This window comes from Pinus tabuliformis, chromosome 2_1 (genome assembly GCF_031772625.1).
Source record: "Pinus tabuliformis cultivar Carrire ecotype Pingquan chromosome 2_1, CPIR1, whole genome shotgun sequence".
Lineage (NCBI taxonomy): Eukaryota > Viridiplantae > Streptophyta > Pinopsida > Pinales > Pinaceae > Pinus > Pinus tabuliformis.
The window spans coordinates 944,389,227-944,401,217 of NC_142299.1; positions in this window are offsets into that span (position 1 = coordinate 944,389,227).

The following is an 11,991-nucleotide window of genomic DNA, read 5'->3' on the forward strand; positions in this document are numbered from 1 at the left end:
GTAACAATTGAGTGGGTATAAAGCCATTTAATTTTTCTTGTCGAAGCTTGAAAATGGGAACCCAAGGAGGTGTTTCTCCCACCCAACACTACACCAGCACTTGAGGTATCAAGAAAATAAATTTAGAAGCACAAACATTAGTAGCAGAGGATTGACAAGAATATGTTGTAACAATGGATGTGTAACATCACCCAACCCTTCATATTATTAGAAGAATTGGGTAAAACATATTTATTTATTTTTTTCTTACGAACTATACTTGTCTTCCCAACTCATCATAAGGGCCTCACATGGCTAGAGTTGTTACTCTACATACATACATACATATATATATATATACATATATATATATATATATATATATATATATATATATATATATATATATATATATATATATATATATATATATATATATATATATATATATATATGTATATATATGTATATATATATATATATATATATATATATATATATATATATGTATATATATATATATATATATATATATATATATATATATATATATATATACATATAGATATATATATATATATATATATATATATATATATATATATATATATATATTAGGCCCTGTCGAATGCAACAACCTCTGCTCACTGCATTAACTAATTGTTGATCTGCCGAGAGGGTCTACTTCTTAGCAATCACAGAACTTGCAAGTTGGCATGTCAGAAAATTCATCCCAGCTAAAATCATATCGGTCGATCCCATAGTTGCACCACACAAGCCTCCAGGGTAATCTTCTAAGTTTTTTCATCAAGGCCACATTCTTATTTCCTCATCCAAATGCATTAAAGGAAAAAGTAGGTTGTCTCAATGAAGATTCTCCAAGGCTAGGGTTTGGAGTGGTGCAAGGATTTGGCAATTTTTTTTTTTAAGTTTAAGGATTTCCCTCCTGCATTGCATGGAGCTTGCTTTCAATATCTTCCATGACTTGACAAATGGATCTTGACCCTTCCTTAAGCAATGTATCAGATGGGAATATTTATGACCATCATAAGGGTAGGTCTTGACTCGAACATAGTTTTCTTGAGATGGTTATTTTGACCATGGATCTGTCTCAGAGGTCTTGTAGACCTTTGGATCAACATCAGTACTTGGTGTTGATGTTGATGTCTTATTAAGATACCATATGGCTCTAGCCCTCCTGGTCTTCAGCCAAGAAACAAGCCTATGGAATCTGACTTCTTAAATGTTTTCCTTAAAATATTTTTTTGGACATTGTGAAGTTGAATCCTAAGATATAACTCCAGTGCCTTCAATATGTATTAAAATATCTTCATTCAAGTCATAAAAATCCTTTTTATTCTCATCCAAACATGGTATATTAGCCTTGTGGAAAAAATTTACATTTCAGATATCAATTCCAAAGGGAATTCGTTTTTGAAATAATTAGTGTAAATAGAGTTATGTACTTCCTCAAACTGGAAATAGTATGTACATGCATAAACATGCATTTCTCCTAATGGATAAAATTGTTAAAAAAATGTATGTACTTTATTCATCTACTTTTGCAAATGATTCGGTGAAAACAAAGTAAGAGTTAACTGATGATGAAATGGGATTTTTCCATTTTTCCTTACCACCATGCTTGATTATGTTCTATAGGTATTTTTGTTAATGTGGGTGTGATAGGTGGTGTAGTTGGATTTGCATGATAAACCACAAGGGTACCTCTAAACTGAGGGATCTTATGATAGTTGGGTAGCCAAACTGCCTAGCTCATAATGGCAACATCTAATGAGGGAGGAAACATCTAGTCCTAGGAAACTTATATCAAGAAAGAAAATATCTAAATAATGTATTTAGCTTTTTTCCTATTTTCACTAGTAGAAAATGAGAAATTAGTTACTAGCTGACTAAAATGGTTAGTCACCGCAACTTTTCCAAGTGAAATACTACCAAAAATGAGAAATTTTAAGTCACCAAACTAAAAACAACTAACATAAATGACTAATTTAGTTGCGGGTTAAATATACGACTAACTAATAAGTACTACACCTAAAAATAATTAATCTGAATGACTAATGTAAACTAAACTATGGCTAACTTCTAATAAGGTATTTTCGAGCTACCTACAACTACTTGAAGTTTATTAATAACATTATTCCGTAAAAAAAATGGGCTACCTGGGACTATTTCAATTTATTAATAACATTATTCATAGAATTAGTATATTTTCCATCTCCTTAAGGGACAATCGATATTCCTTGTATGTATAAACCTCATGTTTGTTTCCCTTTAATATGAACATACTTGTTTAGGGAGGTCTTTTATACTCTAATGTGATAGATCCTAAAAAAAAAATCAAAATATTTTTTTTATATAGTTTTTATTAATACCTCAAGCTAAAATTATCACTCTATAGACCCCTCTATGTGAAGAAACCTCCAAAATTATCACTCTCTAGACCCCTCTATGCGAAGAAACCTCCAAAATTATCACTCTCTAGACCCCTCTATGTGAAGAAACCTCCTACTCAATAGTGGAAACATAAAGAATTGACAAAATGTTAAAATTCTCGGGATACTCTAAAATGAACCCATCAAATTTAATTTCCCTCTACTCAATTCACAAATTAACAAATTAAATCTAATCATTTAATTTCCGTTCATGAAAGATATCATGAGAGGAAAAATCATTCCCTCAAAACACCAATCTCTAGGGCCAGAGCCTCAAAGTTAAGAAGGGACAATAACATATTGTATGCAAGTTAAAAAATGCCTTATATGGACTAAACAAGCACTTAGATCTTCGTATGAGAAAATTGACAAATTATTCTTTTAGAAATGGTTTAACAAAAATAAAAATGATCCTAATTTGTATATCAAGATAGATATAAAAGGAGATATAGTATTAATATCTATATATAATAGGGACTGGTGATAAATTGATCAAGGATATAAAAAGGAATCTATCACAGGAATTTGAGATGAAGGATGTTGGACAGATGCACTATTGTCTTGGTCTTGAAGTATGGAGAGATGATGGAAGGAACTTAATCACTCAAAGAAAATTTACAAACGAGGTACAAAAGATATTTCATATGAAAGGATGTAAGGTAGTGAGTAGTCCATTGGAACTAAATATCAAATTGAGAAATGATGATGGAATAAAAGAGGTGAATGGAACATTCTATCGACATTTAGTGGGAAGTCTAAATTATGTCACCACCACTAGACTTGACATTGCTTATGCAGTAAGGAAATTTAGTCAATTCATGGCTAAGCCTCATGAAATCCTGTTCGATAGCTGCAAAAAGGGTCCCTCAATATTTAAAGAGAACTATAAATTTTGGTATTGAATATGCTAATGATTGTAATTTTGAATTGATAGTTCATTCTAATTCTGATTGGGCCAGAAATCCAAATGACAGGAAATCCACCAATGTATATGTGTTCAATATAGGATCAGGAGTTATATCATGGAGCAGTAAGAAACAAGCAACAATTTCCTTGTCATCAACTGAAGCGTAGAATAAAGCATTATGTAGTGCCACTTGTGAAGTTATATGACTTGAAAGGGTACTTGAAGATGTTAGTGAAGGTCAACAAGAACCTAGAGTGATCAGATGTGATAATCAAAGCAACATCAAATTGGCGAAAAATACTGTATGTCATGCAAAGTCAAAGCTTATAGACACACAATATCATTTATAAGAGAACAGGTACAATCAAAGGAAATTGACTTAATATATTGTAATACAAATGAGAATGTAGCTGACATATTCACTAAGCCTCTTGGGAAGGCCAAATTTGAGTTTTGTAGAAGTAAGTTATGTGTTGAAGGAAATCCAGATTATGTTGTAAACCTAGCTGAGACTTAGACCAACAGGCATGCCAATTAAGAGTATGTTTATGTCCTATGTATTGTGTTATAGGGTATTTTGTGTGTTGGAATTAAAGGGGAGTGTTGGATAAATAGTAATTCCAACCTACCACATTAAATGCACTAGGAAAGTTGTCTCGGTGTTTCTAGAGATTTCCTCAGCTTCTTGAAGAAGCCATTACCACCGACATTCTAGGCTATCAAGAATCTTCTTCTCTATGTATAAATTTCACTCATTCGCAATAAAATGATCAACTTCTGTTAAGTCTGCATTACCTTGATTGTTATCTTATAACTATTGATTCCCATAGGGGCTACTCGAGCAGCGACATGCAAAAAACTTGGAACTAGTACTTATAAGGCTCGTGACATGTCAGTAATAGAGATATGTGCACTCATGCTAGAATTTACAACAGAAGATATGACTCTGTCATTTGGGTAAATTAAAGAGTGTGGGATATCGAATGGTAGTTTGGGATATCATCTATTTTCTTTGTTCCAACTAGAGTATGATTTTATTTTCAAGTCACTCTCATGTATGTGTGCAACTTCCTATGTTTCCTCATGAAACTTCTACTAAATCTCTTGAGGAAGGTCTCTTGTACTACTCTCTTTGATTTTTCTCTATATTTTTATCACCTTGTGGGAGATCGAATGGAAAACTGGGGTACTTCTGCCTCTACACTATGTATTTTGTCACAACACATAGGGTGGTCCCTGTTTATTGTTATACATTTTTTCATCCTGTAAGGACTCGAATAATAGTCTAGATCTACTTGAGTTTTTTGGATCCAGGTGAAAAATGTAATTACTTTGCAACAAAGTAGTATAAATCTATTTTTTCTGATAGAAAAATAAATAAAATAAATAAATAAAATTAATGAGTAATCAAATTTTGAAACTCTCAACTTTAATAAATTCAATTTGTATGAAAATGTAAGCAACTATTAAATAATTAAAATTAATTTAGAAAATTAATCAATAATTAACTGTTCAAATTATCAATTTGAGTAAATCTAATTTTGATAAAGTGTTTCTCCTAACTTTAATAAACTTAACTTTAAGTATCTTTAGAATAAGTACTAAGCAATATAAAAATGGTAAAAAGTATTAATTTATTCTATGTTATGTGTAATTTATAGGTTACATATTTTTTTATATAATTTAACAAGTAAGAAATAATTATTTTAAAAATAATTTTACTAATTAGGAGTGGTACGAGTAGGGTCTTTTATGGTTTTGAGTAATCAAATGTTTAGGGTATTTATGAGTTTTAGGGAAGATGGTAAATAATTATGCATAAGTTTATGGTTTAGAACAAGACATTCTTTTCACCAAATAATTCTAGGTTTCTTCTCTTGTTGTGTTGGGTGACTCCTTTTAATAATTTAGTATTTGGCTAAAGGATATTGCTCTAGAGCCAAAGTTATAAATAATCTCTTGAATCATATTAAGAATGTTATTATAAAGAATTGTTTTAAGCACATTCTAATGGATAATAACCAAGAAGTAGATCAATGTGCCTACCAAAGTTTCAATTTGAAGTTTGGAGAGTTGATGCTTAATGGTAAATTAAGACCATCGTCAATCCCTTAGTGGATTAATAATGATCTTATAATTGAATATAAACTAGCACAACCACATTAACAAATTTGGTTGATAAACATTGATAGGCCCATATCAAGCACATATATCAATTATCAATAATATTAAGAATTAATGTTATTATCAATACTATTAATATAAATAAAAGAACCATATTAATAATAATTAATATTGTATTATTTCTATTATATTAAATAATAATAATTATTATATTATTAATATAATGATGATGATGATGATGATGATGATGATGATAAACAATAATGAAGTAATTATGAAATAAACATTTCATAAAAATCAAACAACAATTTAAATGTAGTTGATAGGAAATTCAACGTTAAACACTCCACCAAAACACAATTATTAAATTCTAGCCTCTTCCAAAACACATCGAGATCGATGACAAAAGTTGCATCAATTCAAATCAGCAAGATACTGATCATGGTCATTCACGCTTTCCAACCAATCCCTTCTCGCATTGTCTTGCATTTTTTTACAACGTTGAAAAGAAAAAGGCAGTGAAATCTGCAAACCATCTATTGATTTCACTCTTGATATAGCTGTAAATGTCATAGGAATAATATTAAATCCTAAGATAAATATTTGTCACGCTGCGATGTTGGAATATGGTTGACCATGATTCATTTTCATATTGAGACAATGCTTGTCATAATGCGATGTTGTATAATGGCTGAACATCGTTGACCATGGTTAATCTCCATATTAATACAACCTTTGACAATGCAATGTTGGAACATGGTTGACCATGGATGAACATGGTTGTGACAATGTGAAGTTGGACCAAGAGATAGTCTTTGTCACAATGTGACCAAGGTTGACCATGGTTATTGACCATGGTTGACCATGATTGAACCCAAAGGTATTATAAACCCAAGAGAATATTATTAAACCCAAGGGATTAATATTATGAATGCAAGGTATATAAACCCTAGAGGGATTGATATTATAAACCAAAAGGATTAATACTAAAAACCCAAAGGATTAAAAGCCCAACGAATTGAAAATATAATCCCAAGGGAATAATACTAAACCCAAGGGAATAATAAACCCAAGGGATTAGAAACTCAAGGGAATAATATTAAACACAAGGAATATAAACTCTAAGATAAATATTTGTCACAATGCAACATTGCAATACGGTTGACCGTGAATGATTTTCATATTGAGACAATGTTTGTCACAATGTGACGTTGGATAATGACTAGTCATCGTTGGCCATGGTTGATCTCCATATTGAGATAATCTGTGTCACAATACGATGTTGGACCATGGTTGTGACAATGTGACACTGGACCAAGAGACAGTCTTTTTCACAATGTTACCATGGTTATTGACCATGATTGACCATGTTTGACCATGGTTGATACAACCTTTGTCACAATGCAGCATTGGAGGTTAACTATGGTTGATTTTCATATTGAGACAATGCTTGTGACAATGCAACATTGGTTGATTTTCATAATGAGAAAATATTTATCGCAATGTGGCATTGGACCATGGTTGACAATGATTATAAACCCAATGGATTAACATTAAACCTAAAGATTAACATTATAAACCCTATGAATAATATTATACATTAGTAATATGAAGCCTTAGATTAATAAACACTATAAATTATTATTTTATATACTTTTTTAATAAAACAAAAATTCCAAATATAGTGGAAAATATTAAAAATAAATGAATAATAGATAATGAATTTTTCACAAATAAATTCATACAAAATAAAATGAAATGAAATAAGCATTTGTAAATTCATAAACTCAATTATATAATCTCATTTGAATATATTAATTTTTTTAAAAATATATCATGTGAAACACTATTGATGGAATTTTAAATCTATAAATTTATAAATTTTTAATGTATGATATTATTTCAAAAATTGATTAAATAATAAAAAACACCCAATTTTATATTTTTACTTCATCTATTTTACTTATAATCAATTTACAATATAATTCATTTCAAACGTTAAAAATAAAAATACATTTCAAAACATCAACCATAATTTATTAACCATGGAGGAACTTATAATGGAACTTATTAATATAAACAATGTACTTCATAAGTAAAATATTCCAATGCATATTAAATAAAATACTTCAATGTCAACTAATATGTAGAATGAAAAGAAATAAATTTTCATGGTTAAATTTTTTTTAAGCATTTCATGTTATTATTTTATATTTGGGCTAATTTTTTTGTCAATTTTATCTTTAAGGTGCAATTTTTTTTTCAAACTTCGCATTTAAAAAAAAGTACACAAGAAGAAATTATATCACTCTAAACACTTCTTAGATTTGTGACTAAAATAGATCAATATTGATGTTTAAAGAAAAAATTAATAAGGTCAACTTGGAATTTGTAAATTTGTTATTGAATGATTGCTAATTACTTTTAGAGCACAAATTCGTTCATGCTACTTTACGTAATTCTACACTGAAAACCTAGGAATTAGCCTGCCAACCCATAGGCAGGGTTGGGTGATTTTTCTTTTAATTGTTTTATTTTGATTTTTTTATTCAAATTTTTTTAATTGTTTGTTTGAATGTGTTAATTATTTTCTATTTAATTTTTAATTAACTTGTTTTGATTTTTATTTTAAATATTATTTTTATTATTTTTTATTATGTTTTCTTTTCTTTTATTTAAATTAATTTTTAGTTAAATTTTGTCTTTTTTTTAATGATATTTTTTTTTGTCTAATTCTTTATATTTATAAGTTATTTTTATTTTATTTTTTACATTTTTTGTTTTGTCTTTTTTTTACCATTGATTTTTTTGTCATTTTTAAAGTTTTTTTTAATACTTTATTTCTTCTTATTATTTAAGAGAAATATAGGTTTATTTTTATTTTTATTTTTATTTTTGTTTCTATATTAGAATTTCTGGTGGCCTTAGAATTATTATTGTGCTTCTTTTACTGTTTTTAGTATTTTATAATATTTGATTTTTTTTTTTCTTTAGTATTATTTTTTGTGTTTTCTTATTGTTTTTTTTCAATATTTGAATTTTGTTTTTTTGTTTTTTTTTTTATTTATTTATTTTCTTTTCAATATTTAAATATTTTTTTCTTTTTATTATTTTTTGTGTTTTATTTTTCATTGCTTTTTCTTTTTATCAATATTAAAATTTTTGTTTTCTTTCGTATTATGTATTTTTGTTTTTTTCATTATTTTTATTTTCTTCAATATTTGAAATTTTGTTTTCTTTTGTATTTTTCATTTTTATTTATTTATACATTTATTATTTATTTTGGTTTTTATTTTTTTCTACAGTGTATGTGTCGATGTTCGTCTAGAAACCTGATTCCATTATGGGCAATTTTATAGTTGATTTTAAAATTTTCGTTATAATGAATTGACTATGCCCCCACAATGTATCAATTTCATGGTTGGTCTTTAAGTTTTCATTACAATGGACCGAGTTCACATACACCACTCATCAGTTTGATGGTTGATTTTTAAGTTGCAATGTATCAAGTTGTCTTAGGCTAAGATTTTAAAAGCACTATATATTTAACATTTAAAGAATAAATTACTCTTGGGTGTTCATTTTTAAAGTGTTTTGTCATAAAAAAATTTCATAATGTTATGCTTGAAATATTTTGAAAACTTGAGATGTTTTTGTAATCATAATATTTGGTTTTAATTGCATGGTTTAAAAATTTTCAATATTTTAATGTTTTTCTAAGTCATGATATTTTATCTTTAATGCTATCGTTGAAAACAATTACAACTTTAGGGTTTTTTAGAGTCAATAAATTTTATCTTTAACAACATGGACGAAAATTTTTGGAATCATCAGGATTTGAGATATGATATTTTATCTTTAACACTGTGACCGAGAATTGTTGGAATTTTACAGTTTTTCAAAGTCCGAATATTTTATCTTTAATTCCATTGCTAAAAAATGGCAAAATTGTAACCCAGTGTTTTGTTATTCCAGAATCAACACTTATTTTTTTAAGGGTGTTTTTTCATCCATTTTGGAAAAAAAATGGTTTTTACTTCCATTTAAAAAAATGTTGAAAATTAACCCTAAAAAAAAACATTGTTCTGGAATACACAATTTTCATTTTGGGTTTTTTTTTCATGTTTTTTGGTGGTTTTTTGGGCTAGAGTACCCATTTTGACGTAATAGTTCCCGTTTGATCAATAACTATGTTTATTCTTCCAGGTATGAATTTTACAGGTTCATATTCATTCATTGGTAGTTTCTCTTTTCTTTAGTTTATTTCTTTTTTTTGTTTTATTTCTTTTTCAGGTCCTCACTCGCTTGATTTTGGAGACTTGAGATAAGCAAGAAGTCAACAATTTCAAAATCTGCAACATGTTTGCGGAAGTATTTGTTGTTTCGTCGGAATTTAAGGGTTCTTTAATTTTTCTTTTATTCATTAAAATCCTTATAGGAATTTAATATAGTATCATAAGATTCATATTAGAACATTATAATATCGTAACTCTCCTCATTCTAATGTTTCAACAAATTATTTTTTGAACTAATATTTCTAACAGTTAATATAACTATTAAAGGGGATTTTTGTTAAAAAGAAAAGTTGAGCTAAGAACTTCTTTACGAATATAAAAATTAAAGGCCCAATCCCACACAATTTCCACGTAGCATTATTATACCTTTTGAATATCAGAACATTTCATATGAGCATTAACCAAAATATTCCTATATCCCAATCCTTCGATCCTCTGATATCTCTTTTCGCCCATCATCTGATATATGACATCTTCAATCCTCCGATATTTGATCCAACAATCTCCGTTATACCTTGCATCTCATCCTTCGATAGATGAATTCATAGATACATCAATGTCCATTCATCTCCGATACTCTGATTGCCAATCTTAAATATCCCAATCCTCCGATCTCCTATAAACTTCCCACTATCCATATCAAAACTTTCATATTGGGACCTCTCATTGGTTGTTACTCTTTTGCAATCCCGATATTAAATCTCAGATAAAGGACCTCTGATATCCCTTCCTGCCTATATTTTTAGTTGTTACATTTAAGTAATAAAATCCTATCGGGAGGTAAGAATATCACATGTTTCAAATATACAACCATAATATTTCTCTGATAATGTTCTTCTAATATGCTCATGTGTGCAAACTCACATGAATTTACATTTAGAAATGAGTCAATAATTATATTCTACCTTTCATCGATGCGTCTGAAATGAAACGCTTACACTCTTCATTGCTCATATTTGCTACAAACAAAGGAAAATTCACACAAAACTCTTGTAGTGAATTATCTTATCCATGATTTAATCTATGCCTGATCCAAATCTTACAATTGCCAAGATGAGTTGAACCATATCATCACACTCACCAATTATTTTCCCTTTAGTGGTACTTGTCTTCCGAAGAGACTCAGATGCCTCTAGTTGGTGAATTTTGGAATCCCAATCCTCTGCTTTTCATTTTTCTGAGATCTTTAGTTAGCATTTCAGATTTGTTGCCTTATTGAACTCTTGGATTTGTATATATCTAAAGAATTTATAACAAATTCTAAGATTTACCTCTCTGACATCCACAATGCCTTTTCCTCCACTATCATGTCCATTATACTCAGTAAAGGAAATGGCCCATATTTCAGTATCTTCACTAGAATTTTGTGGTCTCAGAGTTTTGTAAGTTGATTTTGGTTTCAAAAAAGGCTTTCGAGATATTTGACAACCAATTTATTCTCATATTTATTAAATCTCTAACTACTCTCCTCAGAAGATTATTTTACAGGTAAATGTAAGTTCTCTTGTAAATCATTTTTACAAAACTTCAAATTATCTCATTATCGGAATAAAAGTCATCAGAACTACTTTGTAAACTCTTACAAAACTTTTACCTCCAATACGTGAATTTTTGATGTATTAGAAAGACAATGTTCTTACATTATAATTTAAAATTTGTTTATTATTGGACATGATCAATAACGTAAGCTTTCTTTGTCAAAGTTACACAAAAACCTTTGTTCCAAGATCTTTCCTCCCTTTAATATTCTCAATATAGGGATTTCTTATATCGGAGGTGAAATTTAATTAAACTTCCGAAAACAAATGTTTCTGGAAACGTTATGAAGCAAGTATTTTATTTATAGGGGTTTTCTCATTAAGAATTTTTAAAATACTTTAGCTCTTACATTTTACTTGGATTGTCTTGAAAAAACGTAACTTCAAAATATTAGGTTAAGAATGATTATAGGTCTTTGATAAATTCATTATGATATTTCACTATGCGAACAAAAATTCTTGTTTGATCATCTTTATATACATACTACTTTCATGGTATCATAATTGTCAAACGATTGGATGTGTTTCAATCATAATTTCATCAAATCCATGTATTTATTCATCAGGATGAATTTGTAACTTTAGCGATATACATTCTTCATAGTATGTGCACATGGGCCTCTTTCACTCTTCTCGACAATATGATTTTTTAATCAGAAATTTATGTTGGCATTATGATACATGTGTTTTCGTTA